The sequence below is a fragment of the Oryctolagus cuniculus genome, chromosome 5 (genome assembly GCF_964237555.1).
Source record: "Oryctolagus cuniculus chromosome 5, mOryCun1.1, whole genome shotgun sequence".
Classification (NCBI taxonomy): domain Eukaryota; kingdom Metazoa; phylum Chordata; class Mammalia; order Lagomorpha; family Leporidae; genus Oryctolagus; species Oryctolagus cuniculus.
In genome coordinates, this window is record NC_091436.1 from 131,690,431 (window position 1) to 131,708,295 (window position 17,865).

At 40.6% G+C, this 17,865-nt stretch overlaps 1 protein-coding gene and 1 non-coding gene across 4 annotated transcripts in view; one reads left to right on the forward strand and one right to left on the reverse strand.

Annotated features, from left to right (window-relative positions):
• ZFAND3 (zinc finger AN1-type containing 3) overlaps positions 1-17,865 on the reverse strand; it is a 330,808-nt gene that overhangs the window by 152,990 nt on the left and 159,953 nt on the right. The window lies entirely within an intron of this gene.
• LOC127493355 (small nucleolar RNA SNORA42/SNORA80 family) lies at positions 17,284-17,415 on the forward strand. The gene has a single exon (XR_007923412.2). It is a non-coding gene; the product is annotated as a small nucleolar RNA SNORA42/SNORA80 family (small nucleolar RNA).

The following is a 17,865-nucleotide window of genomic DNA, read 5'->3' on the forward strand; positions in this document are numbered from 1 at the left end:
CAAATCACAGAGTTGATAAATACTAGAACAAGGATATGAACACAAATCTTGATTCCAGAGCTTCAGCCTGGAACTCCTAGAACAAAGCGTTGTCAGACCATCAGCATCATTTGGAACTTGCTAAAATGAACATTCTCAGGCTCTACTCTAGACAGCAAGAATTAAACTCCGGAGACGGGACTCAGCAGTCTGTGTTTTAAGAAGCCATCCAGGGGGCTGGTGCTATGGTATAGCAGGTAAAGCCACTGCCTGCAATGCCAGCATCCCATATGGGCGTGGGTTCAGATCCCAGCTGCTCCACTTCCAATCCAGCCACCTGCTGGTGGCCTGGGAAAAGTGGTGAAAGATGGTCCAAACGCTTGAGCTCCTGCATGGGAGATCTGGAGGGGGCTCTTGGCTCCTGACTTCGGCCTGGCCTAGCCCTGGCCATTGTGGCCATTTAGAGAGTAGACCAATGGTTAGAAGACTGATCTCTCTGTCCCTCTCTCTGACTTTCAAATAAATAAATAAATAAATCTTAAAAAAAAAAAAAAAAGTAGTAGCAGTAGTCATTTAGGTGAATTTGATATAATTCTGAAGTTTGAAAACTACTGCCTTTGGCTGGCGCTGTGGCACAGCGGGTTAAAGCCCTGGCCTGCAGTGTCAGAGTCCCATATGGGCGCTGGCTCGAGTCCCAGCTGTTCCACTGCCAATCCATCTCTCTGCTATTGGCCTGGAAAATCAGTAGAAGATGGCCCAAGTCCTTGGGCCCCACACCCATGTGGAAGATCCAGAATAAGCTCCTGGCAAGCTCTGGCCATTTTGGCCATTTGGGGAGTGAACCAGTAGATGGAAGACCTCTCTCTCTCTCTCTCTCTCTCTCTCTCTCTCTGCAACTCTTTCAATAAATAAAATAAATCTTAAAAAAAAAAAGAAAGAAAGAAAGAAAGAAAGAAAGAAACTACTGCCCTGACCTACACCAGCAATGGCCAATCACATCCTCCCACAGGAGGATAACTGTGAGAAGGCTGAGAAAAGGTGGATGGCTGTTACCACGCCAGCGCCCTTTGTCATAGCTCTTCCAGAGCCTTGCTGTTTGTCCCAGCTCTGGGGAGCACTGAGACTCGCAGCTGCAACCTGACTTCCCAGAGCATCCTTTCAACAAAGCCATCACTTCAAGCAGCATCTAATACCCAGACGAGTTACAGCCTTAAATGCTAGTAAAATCATAAAAGTACTAGCAAAAGATACAATTTTTAATGATGTTAGAGTGAAAGCCTGAGTATGAAACAAACTTTGGCATTACAAAAAACACTGATAAATTTAATAATATAAATTTAAAACAAATTCTGAATTGTACAAAAACTCATCAACAAGGTTTCAAGAAAAAAATATCCTTCCAAATAGGTGGGATGGTATTTGTAAACAGCACAAAGGGCTACTTCATAAATTTATAAAAATGATTCTTGCAAATCAAAAGAAAAAAGTCACACAAGAGGAAAAAAAATATTAATTAATTGAAACAGGTAGGTCACACAAACAAATGCAAATGCTTAGCTTCATTTATAAAAAGAGAAACAAGGAGCCTGGAGTTGTGGCTCAGGGCACCTGTTAACACTGGCATCCCATGTAAGTGCTGGCTAGACTTCCCAGCTGCTCCAATTCTGATCCAGCTCCCTGCAAAAGTGCCTGGGAAAGCAGTGGAAGATGGCCTAGGTACTAAGGCCCTTGCACCCATGGGAAAAGACCAAGATGCAGTTCCAGGCTTCTGGCTTTAGCCTGGCACAGCCCTGGTCATTGTGGCCAAGTGTGGAGTGAACCAGAGGATGGAAGGTAGCTCTCCCCGTTTCTTCCTCCAACTCTGCCTTTCAAATAAATAGAGAGACAAAAAGAGAAAGACGTTAAAATTGAGACCCTTTTTTCACTTTTAAGGCTACTGAAGATCAGAGTTTGAAAACATGTCTGAAGGTAAGTTTCTCTATTCTTGCTCCCACTCCCCTGCCTGCTACAGTTCCATCTGCAGTAATTCTATTCAGGAGTCGCTCAGTATCATGCTACCCCACCCTTCTATCCAGCACCCCACCCCCACCCCCACCCCCCTGATCTACAGTGAATCCTGCCAGTACCAGCTTCGGAAGAGATTCAGAATTCAACTACCTTCCATCACCCTCACGGTCACTCCTCTGACAGGAGCCATTGTGAATCCTCCCCTGGATTATTACAGTAACTTCCTAACCAACCTGCCCTGCCCTTGTTCCCCAGGCATTTCTTAACACAAAAAAATCACTATAGTGGAGAAGTGTAAATCAGATCACATCATTATGTTGCTCAGAACCGATCGATAGATTTCATTTAATTCAGTAAAGGGTGAAGTCTTTGGGATGATCCACAAACCCTTACATGATGAAAGCCATTCTGCCCCCTTCACCTCACCTCCTACCACTCACCCTCGCTGCTCACCTCTCAGCATTCTCTGCTGCAGGAATGCTGGCCCCTTGCTGTTCTGCCTCCGGCTCCCTGCACACATCTTCCCACTGCCTGGGATGCTCCCTGACATCCTTCAGATTTTTACTCAAAAGGCTGTTCCTGGTCACCCTCTCTAAAATTTCACCCTCCAACTCTGATACTTCACATATTGAGGTACCTCTACAAGTTCATGGAAAAAAATGAAATATAAAGTTTATTTTGCTACAAAACAATTTTGGAATGCATGTATAGTTTTTTTTATAACATGTCTTTTCCACAAACTTTTTGCAAAGATTTCAAAAATTTTTACACATAGACAATCTTTGAATTACATTTTCCACAAACTCTTCAAAGCACCTTTGTACTGTTTTGAAGGCATCCTGTCACTGAGTCACAGCATCCAATGCATAAACAAAGTTTGGCTAGCTGATGGTCCTTCTGGAATCTGATGTGAAATTTCTTTTGGATACATTTTTTAATGTGTGGAGTTATAAAATTTCATCATGTGGTATTCTGCATGGGGTCTTCATTTGTCTTGCTTATTACTTGCTTTGGGTCCACTGACTTAGAAGATTTCAGTTGTAACACTGGAAACTTTATCACTTATTTTCTGCCTTTGCTTTTAGAACTCTAGTTTAAACAGTTTGTGATGGAAAGCAAGTTTGAATCTAGAACCTTTATACACAAACAGCATTTTTGTCGAAGAGTAACACACTAGTACCAGAGGATGTTTTCCAATAAAAAACTGAATCTCAGAAGTAATGGGTGCTATATATCACAAAAGCAAATACACACAGGAAGCTTGCAGGAATCACTGAGTTATTTTTGTTTCTAAACCCAACAAACATAATTATCAAAGCCTTTGGGGCAACTTCATCTGCCTAACAGCACCCAAAACCTCAAATCCCCATTTTCCCATCAAACCTGTTTTTCTGCCAGCCTTCTTCAACTCAGTAAAAGCAATTCCATCTTTCCACTTGTTTAAGCCAAATATCTTGGGGGTCATCCCTGATTCTTCTCATTCACATCTCATCAATCAATAAACACCACTGGGTCTATCTTCAAAGAACAAGGGTATTTCAAGACGTTTGTGGGAAAATGGAATTAAAACATAAGTCTATTTTGGTGCAAAAAATTTGAAATCAATGCATAGGGTGTGTGTGTGTGTGTGTGTGTATATATATATATAAATACATATTTTCCACAAACTAGATCTCTCATATATCCAATATCCTAATAGTACCTCCCAACTCCACAGTCCTACTACCATAATCTTGAAACTGAATTACCAGAGTGGACTCCGAAAGATCTTTCCACATGCTCCTTGGCCCATATATAACCAACCTAAGCAACCTTTTTAAAATAAGTCTGATCACATTACTCCTTTTCCTGTTATCAAACAAACCTTACACTGACTTCACAAATTTCATCCAGAGTAAAAGCTACATTCTTACTAAGGTCTGCCAAGGCCTACAGGACACAAGCCCCTTGATATTTTTTACTCCACCACCCTGCCTCCCACTCACTCCCAGCTGACAATGGCTCCTTTGAAACACTTCCCAGCCTTAGGGCCTTTGCACTGTCGCTGCTTTTGCCTGACATTCTCCCCTCAGATAACCACATGGTCTGGTCTTTACCTACTGATGTAGACTGATGTGTTCTCCCCTCCTCCAACTCGTATGTCAAAGCCCTAGTCCCAGTGTGATGGTATGAAGTAGGGTCTTTGGGGGGTCATTAGGTCATGAGGGTAAAGCCCTAGTGAGTAAGATCGATGCTCTTTAAAACCTACATATTTACACACTTCTTTCCAGGCAACAGCTTTCCCTTTACACTTTCTCTCTATCACACTCATCACCATATGATGTACTACATATTTTTTATTATATATTCTCTTCTTATCTCTCCACCAAAAGAATATAAGGTTCTTGAAGGTAGAGACTTTGCCAGTTTATTTTTCTGCTTTATACCAGTGCTAGGATACCGCCTGGTATATATTATGTGTTCAGTTCAATACTTGTGTAAATGAATAAAAACGAGACATTTTTAAAATATGCACACAGTGGCTAAGCCTCCACTTGCAGCACGGATACCAGCTAGCATCCCGGCTGCTCCTCTTCCAACCCAGCTCTCTGCTATGGTAACGCTGTAGAAGATGGCCCAAGTGCTTGGGCCCCTGCATCCGTGTGAGACACCTGAAAGCTCCTGGCTTCAGAATGGCCTGGCTACAGCTATTGCAGCCATCTGCGGCGTGAACCAGCGAATGGAAGACCTTTCGCTCTGTCTCTCCCTTTATCTGTAGATCTACCTCTCAAATAAATAAATAAAATCTTTTAAAATGGGGAAAAAATGCAAACAAGTATATGGCTCAGAAAGTTGTTCATTCTTATATCTCTGGAATCTAACAGAGTCCAGAATATAGAGAAGATACTAAATAAAAGTTAGGAAGAAGGAGGGGTGGGGGACTAACAATCTACGTGAAGGCCACAACTACAAGGAGTTGGAAGAATTTATCAAGATAAATCAACCTTAATATCTCTTTTATTTCAGAATAAGGGCTGGCTTCAAAGGAGAAGACATTGAGCTATCAAAGTATTTAGGTGGTGGCCGACGCCGCGGCTCAATAGGCTAATCTTCCGCCTGCGGCGCCGGCACCCTAGGTTCTAGTCCAGGTTGGTGTGCCAGATTCTGTCCCGGTTGCCCCTCTTCCAGGCCAGCTCTCTGCTTTGGCTAGGGAAGGCAGTGGAGGATGGCCCAAGTGCTTGGGCCCTGCACCCCATGGGAGACCAGGGGAAGCACCTGGCTCCTGGCTTCAGATCAGTGCGGTGCACCAGCCACAGCGGCCATTAGGGTTGAACCAACGGAAAAGGAAGACCTTTTTCTCTGTCTCTCTCTCTGTCCACTCTGCCTGTCCAAAAAAAAAGTATTTAGGTGGTAACATCTTTTGACTTTGCAAAATAATAACAAAAACTAATAGAAACTGTATTGAGAAAAAATGAACAGCTTGAGTTACACCCAGTAAAATAATGGAGAATGCCAGGAATACAGATGCAAAATGACAAAGATATTTCAGAGCAGTGACATTTCTGGCAGTGAGTAGAGGATGAGGAAGGGTTTACAACAGATGCAGCAAGACACTACAGCAAGGACAAAGTTTGGCAGGAACAGAAAGCATAAAGTTCAAACCAAAGATACATATTGAGACCACATATTTACACAGCTTGCCAAAAGCAGCATTAAAGTTCATACCCAGTGATACAGGAAGAATCCTATGTACTTCTGTGGTTATCAGGGGGAAAGTATTAATCACACAGTTCAGCAGGGTGATATGAGGACAAACATAGTATTACTATGGGAACTTCACTTCCAATTTTTTCTACTTACTGACAAAATTAATAATTTCTAATGCATCATTAAAATTTAACTTGTACAATATTTTCTTTCAACTCCTATAACCTAACAACCAGTTTTCAAATCATGCTCTATGGAGTAAGAATATGTAAGTAATTATAACAGTTCCAGACTTGCCTGAGAAACTCAGAATTTCTTTCTACAACACCATATTTATTAAAAATACATTATTTTAAAGAGGCCCATTCATTTTTGCAGGCATGACAGACAATAATAACACTCCTTTTTAAAGGGCAGATGAGACCAAAACCACGTGCTAGGATCACTGCATTTTTGCCAGTTTCCAGTGAAAAGAGTTGGAATGTCACCTAACGTTTCTGGCTCTTGCTTTTCTCCATCCTGAGAAGATACAAGGCTAGCAAAAAGGGTCCCAGAAGTTCTAAGTGAGTATATAAATGCTTGCACAGGGGTTCAGATTTAGACTCACTAAGCGTGAGGCAGAGCCCAGTATTTAGAGATCTTACAAAGATTCTGCAGGTGAGTTGGAGGTACCATTTGAAAGGGGACAATTCTGTTATTTAGCTCTTACTATTTTACTAGGTTTATAGGTTTAAAATCATAGTTCCAATACCACACACAAACACAAGTGTCTTAATCTCTATTGAAGAATACATTCTAGGACCATATTTTGAAATTTCTACAAAATGAATCTGTCATGTTTAGAGACCCACTGGTTACTCAATTGTGCGTCCTTTCCTTTGTTGTACTTATAATATCAATTTAGAACTGGGGGGTTGGATTTTAAACTTTACAGCAAGTACCAAAATCTGATTCAAAGTTCTATCCCACTCCAGCCTAAATATTCTCAAATGTTTTCAGAGCCACTAATTCTCAACAGTTAACTCACTGCCCTACAGTTAGGAAATTTAAGTTCTATAATATAAATTATAGGCTATATGAAAGACATGATGTCTTACTTTTGCATTCCTGGTGACTGGAACATTTAATAAACATCCTGAAAATGTTTTTACAGACATACTTATTGATTAGGCTTCTTAGCAACACTGATAAACAAGTTTGCTTGTAGCCATTATTACAGGGGAAAAAAAACACTGAGGAGGGGCTGGGCAGCTGGCTAGCAGCCAAGATACCGATTGTGATGCCCACAGCCCACACTGCAGTGCCTGGGTTTAACACCTGGGCTCCACTCCTGATTCCAGCTGCCCACTAATACAGACCTTAGGAAGCAGTGGTGAAAGGCCAGACAACTGGGTTCCTGTCATCCTCCTGGGAGACCTGGATTGAGTTCTCAGTTCCCTATCTCAGCCTCAGTCAGGGGCCTCTAGGAGCACTGGGGAGTGAACCAGGAGATGGGAGCTTTCTGTCTCTCCCTCAAATAAATTTTTTAAAAGCACAATGAGGAAAAAGAGCCTTCTTCCTGGGAAAACATGGGTGGTTAAGTAATATAACATTCCTACCCCCTGGGAGGGAGGAAGGAAGGGAAGGAGAGAAGGAAGCAGGGATCGATCAATATAAAACTGGACAGACAAGGGTCTTGGGTAATTTTAATTAATTAAAATACTTATTTCTATCCACCATTATGCAATATACAAAATTAGACTAATATAAGGTGAAGAAATCTACAACTGGGGGCTAGCCATGACGTGTCCTTTAAGCTGTGGTTTATTCTTCACTCTCCAAAGATGGTCTTTTTTAGGCACAGGAGGTACTACTAGTAGCTTATTAAATAAAATTTCTGGTACCTGTAATGACATTTAACTAGTGCTACCAATCTCAAGTTCATTTAAATACTCTCCTAGGTAGTAGATGATGAATCCCATCAGGGCTCAGTCACTTAAAGGGCACAAGTCACAAAATCAAACACCTATAGGAACTGGGATGGTGACAGGTTTCAAATTCAAAGCTATCTGCCTGTTTTAAGGGGCAACATCTACTCAACTCCAGCCAACCAGAATCACAGAGAAATTAAAAAAGAAAAATGCGTATTAAGCAAAGAAAAGCCAAACATTCAGAATTTATGTAAAATCCCCCCTGGTTTTAAAACACTGCAGGCCAAATCAAAAATCTGAAAAAATGTCTAATTTTGTTTCCTGTTAAAATAAAAATACCATGAAAATACAATGAGAGAGCTAGCTAGCTATTTCAGTTTAGAGATATCAGCAAAACACTTTTGTGCAACAGTTACTCTAAATAAAGACTTAGTGGACAGATGGATGGATCTGAGACCACAAAACAATTCAGGTGTTAAAAGACACTAGGAGAGGCCAGCGCCATGGCTCACTAGGCTAATCCTCCACCTGCGGCCCGGCACTCCCGCTTCTAGTCCCGGTTGGGGCACTGGATTCTGTCCCGGTTGCTCCTCTTCCAGTCCAGCTCTCTGCTGTGGCCCGGGAGGGCAGTGGAGGATGGCCCCGGTGCTTGGGCCCTGCACACGCATGGGAGACCAGGAGAAAGCACCTGGCTCCTGGCTTTGGATCAGCGCAGTGCGCCAGCCGTAGTGGCCAATTGGGGGGGGGGGGGGTGAACCAACGGAAAAAGAAAGACCTTTCTCTCTTTCTCTCTCTCACTATCTAACTCTGCCTGTCCAAAAAAAAAAAAAAAAAAAAAAAAAGACACTAGAAGAATAAAAGCCAATTTCACAGAGCTTCACAAACTTCCCCTCCTGTCCCATTCTGTATCTTAATTCTCCTTCTGTCCTCTTTGTTCTTCCACAACTGCTTATACTTTGCTCTGTTGGTGACACTGATAACAGGAAGTAAAAACACCAACCTAAATTCTTTTTACTTTGAAAATTAAAGTACTGGGGTAAGAATTTCAAATAAACTGGAAGATTTTTTTCAGGCCAGGATTGTTAAGAGTCATGTATTTTCCAACTATCACTTTGCATCCCTGGCCTCACCTCAGTCCTTACCATACACACATTTGTTGTTTTACAAAATTTTTAAAAATTTTATTTTGAGCATGATTTCATTAACTAATTGAGAGACACCCATAAAGCAGTGACTGATGTTCAGATTCTTAGTTTATTCTCTGATACAACCTGGCGGAAAGTGGAAGGTGAGACTGTACAACATCTGACCTCCACTCCAACACACTCCTTCTTCTCAATATAATGAGAGACCTAGACAGTTTCACCTTAAAAGCTCTTAACCCTCAGTTCAATCAGACACAATTTTAGTTTCGTCTTTCTCAGCAGTTTTAACTGATTGTAAGGACTGGTATTTCATGACTTTTATTCTTTTGCAGAATCACTGAAAGAAGTTTCATGTTCTATTGCACAATTACTACACTGGTCCTTTGGATCCATTTTATAAATCTGAGACATATATATGATAAGAAGCTTAGTAATCTTACAGGAAGTTGTTTTATCATTATTCATCAACTATGTCTAAGTATGCTTTCTTTTTTTATTTATTTTTTTATTTGACAGGTAGAGTTATAGACAGTGAGAGAAAGAGACAGAGAGAGAAGTCTTCCTTCCCTTGGTTCACTCCCCAAATGGCCGCTATGGCTGGCACTGCGCCGATCCGAAGCCAGGAGCCAGGTGCTTCCTCCTGGTCTCCCATGCGAGTGCAGGAGCCCAAGCACCTGGGCCATCCTCCACTGCCCTCCCGGGCCACAGCAGAGAGCTGGACTGGAAGAGGAGCAGCCAGGACTAGAACCCGGCACCCATATGGGATGCTGGCGCTGCAGGCGGAGGATTAGCCAAGTGAGCCACGGCGCCGGCCCTAAGTTTGCTTTCTAAAAGACTATAATGAAAGGAAAATGACAAAACTTCATAAAGTGAAAGATGATGCAAAAGAGAAAAAACTCAGTATCCTTCAGGTTTCTCATTGCATTGCTCAATGTACTTGCATTAACTTTTAAGAAGGCATAAAAGACTGGAGACATCATCTTTGTAGCACGCTTCTTCCAATGAACAGAGATGAGAATTCAGAATTTTTTTTTGTCCATGATGTCAACCAGAAGGAAATTAATGGACAATGGTTCATGATTATTAGAAAAATCAGAAGAATGCAGAGACAGATAGTAGCACTCTAGATTCTTAAAAAACAAAAACAAAACAAAACAAAAAAACAATATGATACTCTCAACTGATTAGCCACTTACCAGGAGGGACTCTGCCACACAGTACTTCGTAAGAAAAACACAAACCCTCTCAGTCATGCTAAAAGTATATGTTACTTGGCCAGCGCCGTGGCTCACTAGGCTAATCCTCCATCTGCAGCACCGGCACACCGGGTTCTAGTCCCGGTCGGGGCGCCGGATTCTGTCCCAGTTGCTCCTCTTCCAGTCCAGCTCTCTGCTGTGGCCTGGGAGTGCAGTGGAGGATGGCCCAAGTCCTTGGGCCCTGCACCCGCATGGGAGACCAGGAGAAGCGCCTGGTTCCTGGCTTCGGATCAGCGCGCTGGCCGCAGCGGCCACTAGGGGGTGAACCAACGGAAGGAAGACCTTTCTCTCTGTCTCTCTCTCACTGTCCACTCTGCCAGTCAAAAAAAAAAAGTATATGTTACCATATTATTTCATCTGTATGATTTTTGCATGTCAAAATATACTCAATGCAAATTCCTTAAAGGCTTTTAATATTCTTTTATTCTTACTTCTGTATATTCTTCATAAACATGACTTAAATATCAATTAAAAATACAATCAGAGCTGGCATTGTGGCATAGCGGGTAAAGTTTCCACCTGCGATGCCAGCGTCCCATTTGGGAGCCAGTTCATACCCCCAGCTATTCCACTTCTAATCCAGCTCTCTGCTAATGGCCTAGAAAAATCAGCTTAAGATGGTCCAAGTGTTTGGGCCACTGTACCCACATGGGTGACCCAGATGGAGCTCCTGGCTTTGGCCTGGCCCAGTCCTGGCCATTGTGCTATCATGGAAGTGAATCAGCAGATGGAGGATGTGTGTGTGTGTGTGTGTGTGTGTGTGCCCCTTTCTAACTCTTTCAAATAAGTAAATCTTTAAAAAAAAGTTTTTTAAAAGAATCTACTGTATCCAGCATAAATGGCATCAATTTCCCTCCTCCTAGCCCTTAGTCACCCTTGAATTCTGATGCTGTTTGTTATTTGTAAATAGAAAATGTAATTGGCTAAATTTTAATTATATAATCCATGTTGAGTTTCTAAAAAATTTTAAGTAAAAAGATTTCCCCATAATCTCACCATCCAAAGCAATATAATTTTGATGTTGTACCTAATAAATTACATACAAATGCAACATTTTATATATATTCATCACACAAATATTTTACAAAATTGGAACACTGTATTTTTGCTTGTTTTTCATTTAAACATACATGTAAGTTTAAAACTTATAATTATTCAAACTTCTTAGGAATTCTATGATTCCTCCTAGAGTAACAAATCAGCATTCTAGAGCATCCACCTAATCAAAACCAGAAATCAAAATACTCTGAGATTACTGAGGTTGTAGACATGAGACTTACATTGGCTCCAATAGAGGTAAAAACAGTAATTTTTAAAAATTTATTTATTTATTTGAAAGCCAGAGTTACAGAGAGAAAGGGAAAAGGAGAGATCATCCATCTGCTGGCTCACTCCAGAAATGGCCATAACGGTCAGTGCTGAGCCAGGCCAAAGCCAGGAGCCTGGAACTTAACCCAGGTGTCCAACACAGGTGGCAGGGGCCCAAGCACTTGAGACATCCACCGTTGTTGCATTGCTGGGCACATTACCAGGAAGCTGGCTCTCAAGTGGCGCAGCTGGGACTTGAACCTGTATCCATGTCGGATGTCTGTGTTGCAGGCAGTGGTTTCACCCACTGTGCTAAAGACGAATATTCACAGAAACATCACTGACTCCTAATTTTGAAACAAAGGTAACAGCTGTCTTCTTGAGTCCTGATTATTACACTACCCTGATTTTAAGTGCGGACTTTATCATGGAGCAGTAATTGTTTAAGTGCTCCTAGTTTCTCAGAATCTAAATCATTCTTATGAACAAAACAGGATTCTATGCCAGTCCAATTTCTTACACCTATAAATCTATTAACATTTCTATCATCCTTTAAGCTGAAAATACAAGTTTTGAGAGTTCTAACTTTACTTTGCTTGCTAGAAAATCTTGTACTGTAAATTTACACCTTGCTATGTTCTCCTGGTGCCCTTGGAAGTATATTCCAAATGTACAGAACAAGCAGAAAGCACCGAAATTAATTCCTATCATGATTTTTTCAGGAGGATTCTACTTCACCAAGCAAGGTACTGCTTATTCTACAATTAATTTTAATATTGTAGCAGGAAGGTTTTTTCCTTTATGTTTTAATCTGAAGACAAGAACAAATCCAGTAATAGAACGTCAACATTAATTTGAGAGGAGATGAAAAATGGCTTAATAATACTGCAGCAGGATTAATATTGTACAATAGATCATGGAGCCATAAAACTCTTGACAAATTCATTTTTGTATCACTGTATATTTCTTGTTAATAGGGCAGGGCACATCTGAAAGACTGTTAATACCTTACTACACAAATGCCGATCAAATTGCCCTGCAAGGGGATATATTTTGCAGGAAGTGGGAAAAGAGAATTGTCCTAACCCATGCATGGAGAAGAGAAAGGGCAGAGTGATTTCAAGCAAGAAGTTAACACTTGCTGGAAATCAAGTGGTACAATCAGAAAATGAGTTGATGGTTACCAGGAAATCTACTTCAAGATAATTTAGCCAAGGAATTAAGACTGGAAAACATAGTAGCAAATGATGCAAGAGAGATTTTTATACCCAAACAGCTCTAAACAACATGTCAAGCCAACAGACCTAACAGGAATATCCCAGCCTAACTTGACAAGAAAGAAGCTACCAGGCCCTTAAACAAAATATACACTAAAAATAACTTCTTCTTCCAGGAAAGATGGATTTATATGAACTAGATTTATTTTCCTGCCTGAAACAACCAAATAACGCGGATAAAAATACATAAAATACATGACACAATAGTTTAAGGCTCCAGACAGCAGGGGGGGAAAAAAAAGGAAAGAAAAAGACAGTGATTCCTGAAAGATGGGAAACAAAGGAGACTAGCCCCCCCCCCTTTTTTTTTAAGATTTTATTTGAGAGAGTTGCAGACAGTGAGAGGCAGAGACAGAGAGGTCTTCCTTCCATTGGTTCACTCCCCAAATGGGCACAACAGCCAGAACTATGCTGATCCGAAGCCAGGAGCCAGGTCTCTCAAGTGGGTTCAGGGGCCCAAAGACTTGGGCCATCTTCTACTGCTTTTCTAGGCCACAGCAGAGAGCTGGAATGGAAGTGGAGCAGCCAGGACTAGAACCGCACCCATATGGGATGCCAGCGCCACAAGCTGAGGATTAATCTACTGCACCATGGTGCTGGCCCCAGGAGACCAGCTCCAGGCCAAGGAATAGAGAAAGGAATGTGACATGGCACCCAGCAGTAGCCCCGGCTTCAGAGGCATGCAACTTAGCAGCTGCAACTCTAAGAGTCCTGTGCTTGGTTTAATTCTCCACTGCTGCCATTTTAAACACACTCAATAATTTCTGAACAAGGGGCCCACGTTTTTGTTTTACACTGGGACCAGCAAATGATATAGTTGGTATTGATAACAGGTGCTTTGAGTCGAGAATCGGCTAAGAACAAAGCAGCCAGATTGACAGAGAAAAACAGAGAAGCAAAAGCTGTATATAGATGGATGTCTCCTTTGAGTATTCAACAGAGTACATGCAAACAAAAAAGAAAAGAACTATCTGAGGCAGGGAAAGATCTATCAGGAAGCATTAGAAGGAACAGTACCCGACATGCATGTAGGGCAAGGGATACTATCTGTTCCTAAAGGTCAGACTGGAAAAATGGGACTTCGGGGGCAATGGGTCCAGTACTCAAGGCCCAACCAGCACTAGACTAAGCACCAATTTGAATCCATCTTAGAAAATCATAAAAGCATGACTTCAAGCAGTCTCCCCTTCTTTGTGTTTATGTTTTGCATGGTTTCAATGCCTATGTCAATCACCGTCCAAAAATACTAAAAAGAAAATTACAAAGATAAATAATTTCATATTAACATAACTTTCATTACTGTATTTTGTATTTATTCCATTTTACCTTCCTGTGCTACCTCACAAATTAACCTTTATAATAAGTGTGTATGTACAGGAAGAAACAGTATTCATAGGGTTCAGTTCCATCTGTGGTTTCAGGCATCTACTGGGGGTCTGGAAAGATATCCCCACAGTTAAAGGGGAACTGCTAAAACTTAACTGCTTCCCAGATCAAAGTTCACGCTTTGTAGGTATGCAAAACATATTCAGCACTCAACAAAGTAAAATTCACTATCTAGCATCCAAATAAAGATAATCAAGTATACAAAGAAGTGGGAAAATACAGCCCTTAAAGGAGAATAATCATGTGTCAGTTCATATCCCAGCTGCTCTACTTCCAATCCAGCTCTCTAGTACTAAAGGCCCAAGAAAAACAGCAGAAGATGGTCCAAGTGTTTGGGCCCCTGCTACCCATGTGGGAGACCGGATGAAGTTACTGGGTTCGGTCTCACCCAGTTCTGGCTGTTGCAGCCATCTGGGGAGAGAACCACAGGATGGAAGACATCTTTCTCTCCTTCTCTCTCTCTGCAATTCCTTCAAATAAATAGTCTTAAAAAAAAAAAGAAAAAAAGAATCAACCAATGGAATCAACATAGAACCAACACCTATCAGAATTAGGAGAGGAGAGCATTAAAACAACACAGTGGAACTTCTTGGCTGCCATGATGGCAGCAGTTAGATATTTATAGCATTAAACATCTTTAAAAGAAAATAATCTCAAATAAATAAACTAAGTTTCTACCTTAAGAAGCCAGAAAATGAAAATCAAATTAAACTCAGGAAAAGAAAAGAAACAATAAAAAATAAAGTAAAAATCCATGAAATAAAACACAAAAACAAAAAAAGAAAAAAAATTGAAACTAAAAGCTGGTTCTCTGAGATAATCAGTAAACTGACATACCTCTAGCCAAATAGTGAGGGAAAAAAAGAGAAACAAATGATCAGTATCAGAAATGACAGGTATTTTCACTATAGTTTTACAGAATTAAATGCATAATATAATATTCTTAACAACTTTATCCCATAAATATAAACTGGGTGAAATGGACAAGCTAATTGAAAGATAAGTTCACTCAAAAAAAAAGTAGTTAATCTGTATAGTCCTATATCTTTACTGAAGTCACTGCATTTGTAGTTTTTTAAAACCTTCTACAAATCTCAGAGTGTGGATGGTTTCATTAGTGAATTCTACCAAACATATATTAGAAATACCAATCTTAAAAAAAATCTTGGCCGGCGCCATGGCTCAATAACCATTCCTCTGCCTGCGGCGCCGGCACACCGGGTTCTAGTCCCACTCGGGGCGCCGGATTCTGTCCAGGTCGCTCCTCTTCCTGTCCAGCTCTCTGCTGTGGCCCGGGAGTACAGTGGAGGATGGCCCAAGTGCTTGAGAACTGCACCCACATGGGAGACCAGAAGAAGCACCTGGCTCCTGGCTTTGGATCAGCGCGGTGCACCAGCCACAGTGCACTGGCCTCAGCACCCACTGCGGAGTGAACCAACAGAAAAGGAAGACCTTTCTCTCTGTCTCTCTCTCTCTCACTGTCTAACTCTACCTGTCAAAAAAAAAATCTTAAAGAAAATTGAAGAATCTTTTCCAGCTCATTCTATGAAGTCAGAATGATTCTGATAACAAAACCACATGGAGACATTACAAATTAATAGACTGCAAACTAATATGCATGACGAACACAGAAGCAAAAACTTTAAGTAAAATTTTTATCAAACTGCATCCAACAATGTATTAAAAGGACAATGCCATCACAGCCAAATGGACTTTATCCCAAAAATCCAATGCTTGTTTAACACTTGAAGACCAATCAATGTAAATAATTCACTATATCAACACATTTTTAAATTCACTATATTAACAGAGTATTTTAAAATATTAGATTATCTCAAAAGATTCAGAAAAAGCATTTTACAAATTCCAACATTCCTGATTCTTTAAAACGAATCTCAGTTAACTAGAAATCAAGGAGAACTTCCTCCACATGATCACAGCAGCTATGAAAAGCCAACAGCAAACTTTATACCTAATGCTGAAAGAAGGAGAGCCTTTCCTCTTAGATCAAAAGCAAGACAGGAAGTCTTCCCATTACTCCTACTCCACATTGTACTAGAGATCCAGATAGTGTAATCAGGCAAGAAAAGGAAATAAGGCTTCCAGATTGGGGAAGATGTAAAACTGCTTTTATTTGTAGACATTATTTTGATATAGAAAACGCAAGGATTCAACAGTAAAATTTACTAACATGTTAAATTTACCAAGGTTACAGGATACAAAATCAGCATTCTGAGAAATAGAAAACATTTTAAATGTCCTTTAATACCATCAAAAATATTAAATGCTTAGAGATAAATCTGACAAAAGATGTGAAAGACCCTTACAACACAAACTACAAAATATCACTGAAAGAAACTTGTAAAGGTCTAAATACAAAGAGAAAGATACCTGGATCTCATGGATTCAAAGACTTAACATTTGCTCAGATGCCAATTCTTGACAATGACTGAGCTGATCTACAGATTCCACAGCAACCCAATCAGAAATCCAGCAGGTATTTTTGTAGAAACTGGCTCTAACTTATACTGAAATGAAAAGGCCCTAGAATAGACAATTCTGAAAAAGAATAAAGGTGAAGCATTAACACTATTTAATTTCAAGAATTCTTGAGTAATCAAAGGAGTGTGATGTAGACAAACAGATAAATGGAATAGAATATAGAGTCCAGAGGGGAAAAAAAGCCACATGTAATATATGCATAACAAAGGCCCAGAGGGCAATGCAGTGGAGAGAGGAGAGCCTTTTCAACTACTGGTACTAGAAAAAATAAAACTTGGATCTATACCTCACACCTCATATAAAAACTAACATAAAATAAATCTTGGATCTAACTGTAAAAACTATAAAATCTTGGAAGAAAATGTAGAGAAAAATCATTTTTAAATAAAGCATAATCTATAAAAGAACAAATGGATAAGACTGAACTTCACTGAAATTTAAAATGCCTGCTCTTTAAAAGTCACTATTCAGGACTGGTGTTCAGTGCGGTGATAAAGCCACAACTTGGAATTGCTCATATCACATAATGGAGTTCCTGAGTTCGAATCCCAGTCCCACTCACAAATCCAGCTTCCTGCTAATGCACACCAGGGGAGCAGGTGGTGTCTCAAGTACTTGTGTCCCTGCCACCCACGTGTGAGACCTGAATTGAGCTCCTAGCTCCTTGGGCATTTAAGGAGTGAATCAGTAGATGGGAGCTCACTCTCTCTCCCTTTCTCTCTCTCTAACCAATTTTAAAATGACAAAAAAGGTAGATGTCAGAGTACAGCAGTTTAAGCCACTCCTTGGAACACCCAAAACCCCTATCAGAATGTCTGCGAATTATGCATGGGCTTGGATTTATGACAGGCCTGTTCCCCTGAGTTCTCATGGTGTCCACGCCAGAGCAAAACGTGACCCTGAACCATTATCTAGCCTCTGTCCATAGGTTGCCGGCACTGAAGCAGGTTGCACAATAGAAAGAAAAGAAGGGGAGGGTAGAGGAGGATAGGGGAGGGGGAAGCGAGAAAGGGGAGGAAGGGAGAGGGAAGGGGAGGGGAGAGGAGAAAAGAGTGGGATCCAGTACCACCTCCACTTCCAAACCACTGGTGGTAGCTCACTGTCCTGTCCTAATTATCCCCTATAAGGTCACATCACCTCTTAAAGGTTCCACACTAACTCAACTCTGCCACACTGGATACCAAGCCTGCAGTACATAATCCTTTTGGGGTGGGCATACTCAAACCATATCTAAACCACATGTAAACAAAATACAAAAAAGAAAAAAAAAGAATCAACTTTTGATAAAGATAACAAGATAGATGAATCTCAAAATAATTATGCTAAAAGATATCAAATTTTAAAAAGTATAGGCTTATGATTCTTTTTATCTAAAAGTTTAAAAATGCAAACTATTATACAGTGACAG